This window comes from Rhinopithecus bieti, unplaced genomic scaffold (genome assembly GCF_001698545.2).
Source record: "Rhinopithecus bieti isolate Rb0 unplaced genomic scaffold, ASM169854v2 scaffold_70890, whole genome shotgun sequence".
NCBI lineage: Eukaryota > Metazoa > Chordata > Mammalia > Primates > Cercopithecidae > Rhinopithecus > Rhinopithecus bieti.
In genome coordinates, this window is record NW_016827312.1 from 235,332 (window position 1) to 242,501 (window position 7,170).

At 37.2% G+C, this 7,170-nt stretch overlaps 1 long non-coding RNA gene across 1 annotated transcript; it reads left to right on the top strand.

Moving 5' to 3' along the window:
* Positions 1-315: 315 nt before the first annotated feature.
* Positions 316-2,418, top strand: LOC108523243 (uncharacterized). The gene is made up of 2 exons (XR_001883766.1): positions 316-811; positions 1,907-2,418. It is a non-coding gene; the product is annotated as an uncharacterized LOC108523243 (long non-coding RNA).
* The last annotated feature ends 4,752 nt before the right edge of the window (positions 2,419-7,170 follow it).

Consider the following 7,170-nt stretch of genomic DNA (forward strand, 5'->3'; position numbering starts at 1 on the left):
GGTTAGTGAGGAAGATAACCTTTCTCTCTAGAAGGTGGCCACAGGCTATCTCGAGAGCAGTAGGGGGCAGCCAAATGCCTAGGCAGATGGGGCGGGTCCCCGGTGAAATCCCACTTCCAAGCTGAAGACAGTGAAAAGCCTGAACAGTGAAAAGTGCTTGGCTTGAAAAGCCAAGCAACAAGTTAAATCCTCAGACCAGACTGAGAACTTGTCTTCCTGTTTGGGATGCTCTCTTCTGATTGGTCCTCACCCTTCGCCTATTTTACATATAACTACCCATTCCTAACTGATTTTTCTACACTGTTGTGCCCACCTTGGAGTGATGTCTTTGCTTTAACTTTTTTTGCATACTCCCAAACCAATCAGCACACACTCCCCATTCTTAGTCCATAAAAGGCCCCAGACACAGCTACACAGCAGGAACTTTTCCTACCTTTGGGTAGGGGAACTATTCCACCCCCCCGTCTCCTCTCTGCTGAAAGCCATTTTTTATTGCTCAGTAAGATTCTTCTCTGCCCTCCTCACCCTTCAATATCTTGCATATCCTCATTCTTCCTGGGCGTGGTACGAGAACTTGGGAGCCACCGAACGCAGTATAACAGGTGAGCTGGGCCATGGTAGCATGGCCCAGCTAGACCCAAGTGGGGCATCACTGGTTGGGACTCCCCGGCTTGCAAAGTGACTGAGAAGAAAAATCCTACATCACTGGGAGTCATGTCAGTGCAATCAGGACACATCTTGAATAAAGGGAGAGAAAACCCAGACCAGATTATACGAAGATGGGAACTACTTACTGAAGAAATGTTGAGAGGTACGTGGGGAATGAATTTGTACAGAGCATTAAGACTTTGATAAATTTAGAAAATAGAAAAAGGTGAATCTTCAAGGGATTTTATTTATTCTGTGTTCTTCTTATATCTTTCTGTTTACGACCCGATATATTTTCGCTGAACTCACCTAACATCCAAATGCATCATATATTATAAAGTCTTATGCAGGTGTTTTAAATTTGCTATGATTATGACTTTAACTTTTTTCTTGAAGCCATCTTATACCATTTTGTTATTTACATTTAGTAATTTAACTAAATCATTAGTAATCAAGTTAACTCTTTTTCAGTTACTTTTTCCTTCTTCTCCTCTCCGTTTTTGCCTCACTCTCTTCCTCTTCTCCTTCCTCCCTCCCTTTCTCCTCTTCCTTCTTCTCTTCCTCCCTCCCTTTCTCCTCCTCCTTCTTCTCTTCCTTTCTCTTTGTCCTTCTTACCTCTACTCCTTCCTTTTTTGGACAAATGTCCTCTTGAATGAGTGGATTAAGCTGAATATCCATACCCATCTGAGGCCTCTCTAAAACTTTTGTAGCATATGTATCACACAAGTTATAACTTTTAAAATAGTGTTTCTAAGAGTTTTTGAATTCAACACTATTTTTGTGGAATATATAAACTGTGGAAATCATTATAATTTCTTAGTCTTATCTAAATAGCATTAGTGAAAAGGACACTTTTGATTACTTTTAGTTTTGTGTACTCTTTCAAAATGCTGCTTGGATGAAGCTTTAGAACACACAAATCAGGGCTAAGACAGGGCCGGTCTTGCAGTTGAACACAGGAACTTTGAAGTAAGAAGCCCAAGGTGTGAATTCCTGCTTCATCTTGCATAGCTTGTGTAACCTTTGGTAGATTAGTTAACTTCTCTAATATCCTGGTTTTTCATCTATAAAGTGAGATAATAGCAGTTCCTACTTAGTAAGATTATTATCAGGGTTAAATGATGTTAGTAAATATTTGTGCAGGGTGCCTAGCATGTAACACTGTATCAAACATTTATAGCTGTACTTTGTAGTTATATTGTATAACCTATAAATTCTTTCCCTTTTCTTTTTTTGCTACTTTTGTCTTTTTCCTTAGTTGCTAATGACAACAACAACAACAACAACAACAAAAATAAGACAGTTCCTGTATTCCCACATATTGAAAGAAAGACAGTAGGAGTAAATAACCTGCGAGGCCTATTGAAATCTTTGAAAACTTTGGTGTTCTTTTTGATGACATCTAAATACTAAAGATGAAAATACAAGAGAGCTGCAAAGAAATGAACTCTATATAGAGGATTTAGAAATCACCAAATATCACCAGAATGGATCCATAAAGAAACACACATGGGAATAAAATTGATAATGGTTTTAGGAGATATTATTACAAGGAAAACAAATTTAAAACACACAAAAACACTGAAAAAAATGATGGCGTGAGTATGTACACACATGCATGTTTGTGGGAAAAGGAAAAATAAGAATGCGCGGAAAGAAGTAAAGAAGCAAAGAGCAATGGCTATTTAACAATTCCATATGAACCATTTTTTGCATTTATATTTATGGACCGTATAACCTTATATACTTATAAAAATTTTCTTTATGTAATGTCTTTTTTTAGAAGTTTATAGCACCTGCATATTGGCCTGAATTTATATTTAAAATTGTCTTAGTCTCACAAACTCTACCCTGATATTGTCATTATTACAAATGTCTAACTCGCCCCTATCACAGTCACTTCCATGAGCCGTTCTGGCATCCTTGCTGTTCTAAGGATCTATTTTACTTGATAGAACATCTACACCTTTGCTAAAAGAAGTATTTTTACCTAGAAGGCATTCCCTCCACCTAATATTTATATGTAGAAGATCTATGTCTTCTCTAGTGTATCTTTGTTTTTTACGAAAAATCATATTTGTGCATTTTACTTGCCAGAATCTGTTAATTATGTTTTCTGTTGTTTATGCTTATCTACTTCCTTTAATTGGATTTGAGACTTTGCAAGGTAAAGAATCTTATTTTCTGCGTCAGTTGTCTCTTCTAAAGTAATTAAAAGAGAAGTGGCTCAGTAAATTGTTGATTGACCAACATTTCCTACTTCCCCATGTCCCCACATTTAGTCCTATTTTCTTTAGTCATTTACATGTACAGTAATTGTTTTTCATTCATGCAGTAATTTACCAACATGAAAATGTGATCAATGCAACTCAAGTTTACAATATTTTGTTTAGATTTTTTAAATCCTTTTAGAAAGGCTTTTTTTTTTTTTTTTTTGCATTTTGCCATGCTTACGTATGTGACCTCTCTATGAACATAAAAGAAAATGTTTCTTTTTCATCCACAAAGGCATCCTTTCACTCATCTAAGTAGGTCCTCTTGATTATCCTCTGAGAACTTTTATTCATGTCAGGAATTAAAGAATATTTTGTTCTCATTTATCCTACCAGGTTCTTCTTCGTTAGTTTAATTTTAGATGCATTCTTGCAGCGAAGCTCTTTGATCTTTAGTCATGCTTTATTAAATCTCTCTACTGAAATGCACAATCCCTTCAACTTACATCATGGTGTGTATGTTTCAAGATCCATTTCATATGGTACTTATTTCGTGACATAATTCATAATTCTCTTCTCTCTGGTCTTCCTCAGCACTCTGATTTCACCTGTACCATTGGACATCACATTTATGTTTTCCATTCACTGAAATTCCTTGAGTTCCTTTCATTTGTCAGGCTGTATACTATGCCATGGAGACACAAAGATGAATGAGACAAGGTCTCTTCCCTCAAGGATGCTATACACTAGTGGAGGAGACACAAATTTTGTGTTAGGTTCAGAAATGAAACTACTCATATCAGAGTACAGGAGGCCAAAGGAGAAAAACTTTTCCAGTATTTGGGCCCCAGAAAACTCTACAAAATAAGCTGATGTATACGTGAAGTCTTTAAAAACGAATTGGGAAGTTGAAGAAGGTGGGTAGCAGGGAATGTTGGATACAATCTGACAGGGCATGACATGCAGACAATTCCATATTCTTTGGGGTTTGGGGATAATATACAGTATGAGGTGAGAGGGGAAAGAAGTAAGATTGAAAAAGACAGGACCAATTTTTGAGGGTTTTGCCTGCCAGCAAAAGGACTTGGGCGTGATCTGAGAGCAGTGAGGCTATTGAGTTTTTTGTTGTTGTTGTTTTGTTTTGTTTTGTTTGCCAATGAATGATATGGTCAGAGTTGAATTTTACTAAATTATTTTGAAATTATACCAAGAATGGCTTTGAAGGCACAAGACTATAGACAGAAAGACTGATTAGGAAGTTGTTGCAAGATTCCTGGTAATGAAAGATTACTGCCTAAATTATGATATTGCTAACAGTAATGGAGGGAACAGTTTGAGAGATATAGGAGTTAGAATCTGAAAAACTTGATGATTTATTGTATCGGAGGGTGAAAGAGAGGGAAAAAATCAAGGATTCCTCACAGGGTTTGAGATTTATAATACATCTACAGTTTTCTAGGTAAACACAGAAGGAGAGAGAGAGAGAGAGAGAGAGTAATGCAGACATACAATCAAAGGATTACAGGCTTGTACAGGAAATGGTCATGAGAATGGATGAAAGAAATGAAAAAGATACAGTCCAGAGGTCAAACTACTGAGAGACTTCCCATTTTGAGGTCTTGGAGAAGGACTCTGGTGATGTGATTACCTGTGTCATATATTTTGTAAAATTTGCAAAGATGAGTTGTTTTAATAGGAATTAATTAAAATTTGTGTGGTTATTTTTCAATCCCACTTTCCTTCTTTCAAACTTCTCCTTTTGTTGAGTGGTGTTGGGGTAGTAGCCACAGAAATGTGAAGTTTATTTAGGGATACATTAAATTTGAATTTCCTAAGATATATTTATGTGTCCTATAGTTACTTTCATGTGTAATTGAGTTATAGCTTTCTCAGTGCAGTGATAATTTCCAGGAACACTCTCACCACAAACTGTGATCCATTCACCCCTCCTGTCATGGTAACATTAATGACAAAGTATCTTGCTAAGTGTCTTCACTTCAAAATATATTTCAGTTTAGTCATTGTGCAAGAAAACTTACAGCCCATGCATAAAAGAAAATTGATAAGGCCAGCTGCAGTGGCTCATGCCAATAATCCTAGTTCTTTGATAAGGTGAGGCAAGAAGGTTTCTTGAAACTAGGTGTTTGAGACCAACCTGGGCAAAATAGCGAGAGCACATCTCCAAAAAAATAACAATAAAAAAATTAGCTGGGTGTGGTGGTGTGAACCTGTAGCTACTTGGGAGGCTGAGGTTGGGAGGATTGCTTGAGCCCAGGAGTTCAAGGCTATGGTGAGCCATGATCATGCCACTGAAGGAAGGAAGGAAGGAAGGAAGGAAGGAAGGAAGGAAGGAAGGAAGGAAGGAAGAAAGGAAGGAAAGAAAAGAAAAGAAAAGAAAAGAAAAGAAAAGAAAAGAAAAGAAAAGAAAAGAAAAGAAAGGAAAGGAAAGGAAAAGAAAAGAAAAGAAAGGAAAAGAAAAGAAAAGAGGAAGGAAGGAAGGGGAAAAGGAAAGAAAGAAAAAAGGAAAGTAGGAAAGAAAGAAAGAACAGAAAGAAAAAGAGAGGGAGAGAAAGAGATAGGGAGATAAAGAGAAAGAAAATAAAAGAAAGAAGAAAAAAGAAAGGTAGAAACTTGATAAAAATTTGCCCAAATTTTAAAACAATTGCATATTATTTATAAGACATTAGCAACAATAATTGTGAAGCTGAAAGAAACTTTCCTAATCTATCAGTAATAAAAAAAAAAATCTGGAATAATGTACTTGAGTCATAAAAAACAAAGATATAAAAAAATTAATTTCTACCAAATTTTTCAGAAGAAAGTCTAAAATATTATATTCCCGCTATAGAAAAGGAGTTACCAAGTCATTGAATTAGGAACAGATAATCAGAGTGTGCAACTGTAAATGTAGAAAAAAGAATCATCTTTTTTTTTTTTTTTTTTTTGAGGCAGAGTCTCATTCCGTCACCCAGGCTGTAGTGCAATGGCTGATCTCGGCTCACTGCAAATTCCGCCACCTGGGTTCAAGTGATTCTCCTGCCTCAACCTCACAAGTAGCTGGGATTACAGGCGCCTGCCACCATGCCTGGCTAATTTTGTATTTTAGTAGAGACAGAGTTTCACCATGTTGGCCAAGCTGGTCTCAAATTCCTGACCTCAGGTGATCTGTAGCCCACCTCGGCCTCCCAAAATGCTGGGATTACCGGCATGAACCACCACGCCCAGCCTATAAAAAGTTCACTAAGCAGTTAGTTAATTTAGATATTGTTATTTTAATCCATTTACACAATGTGATTTTGGATGGCTTTTTGTTTTTTGCTTGTTTGTTTGTTTTGCTTCTTTGTTTGTTTGTTTTTTGTTTGTTTTGTTGAGACATTCTGTCACTCAGGCTGGAGTGCAGTGGCACAATCTCGGCTCACTCTGCCTCCCAAAGTGCTGGGCCTCCCAAAGTGCTGGAATTACAGACGTGAGCTCCGCGCCCAGCCCGGTTTTGGATCGCTTTTTAAAATTGGTAATTTGTTGTGAATTTATTTTCTTGTATTTTGTACTATTTTGCATTTGTAAACTGAACTCTTGTTTTTCAAGAGGGCGTGTAACATGCTTCACATCCCACAAAACCTAGGTCAGCTCTTAAAGTCATTGAAATTGATCAAGAACCTATGAAGTAAGGGTGATGGACCAAGTGTCAACAGAAATTAAAGACCCTCAGGAGTATGGCTAGACTTGTAGTGAAAAGGAAGGCTGAGATGTAGATTATGTAATCTAAAGTCGCTCCTGATTATGAACAAGATGCACATTACAGAGATTATGAGAAGATAGAATGGAGCTGCTGAAGGCCTTGGCCACAAAGACTTTTATATCACGCTCACTGGTTTATATCTGCATTACTGGTCTGTATATTCCTGGAAGAGGATTTTACTCTTCTTTGTCCATTCACTTCATCAATACTGTGCATTGCACATGGTAATAGTTTCTGAGTTGTGAATGAGAACTTGGTATGGAATAAAACAGAGAAAGGTCTAGTTCCTGCCCTTGGGGCTTTGGACTTTATTATATTGTGTTCACTGTGCTTAAGTAGAGTCTGGGCCTCTTGCAAGGGGTTGTCACCTGTGCTGCCTAATACCAGACTAGGTATGACTGCTTTCATCCTCAAGAGTGGATGCAGCCCTGTCTATCTTGTAACATCACTACAAATAACACTGTCCTCCATCCTCAACTTTTTTTTTTTCCCACTAACACTTTTTGTTGGTCCACCTAGTTAAATGGGTAAATGTCAGAGAAATAAAGGTAAACTATAGGAGATTAGAGA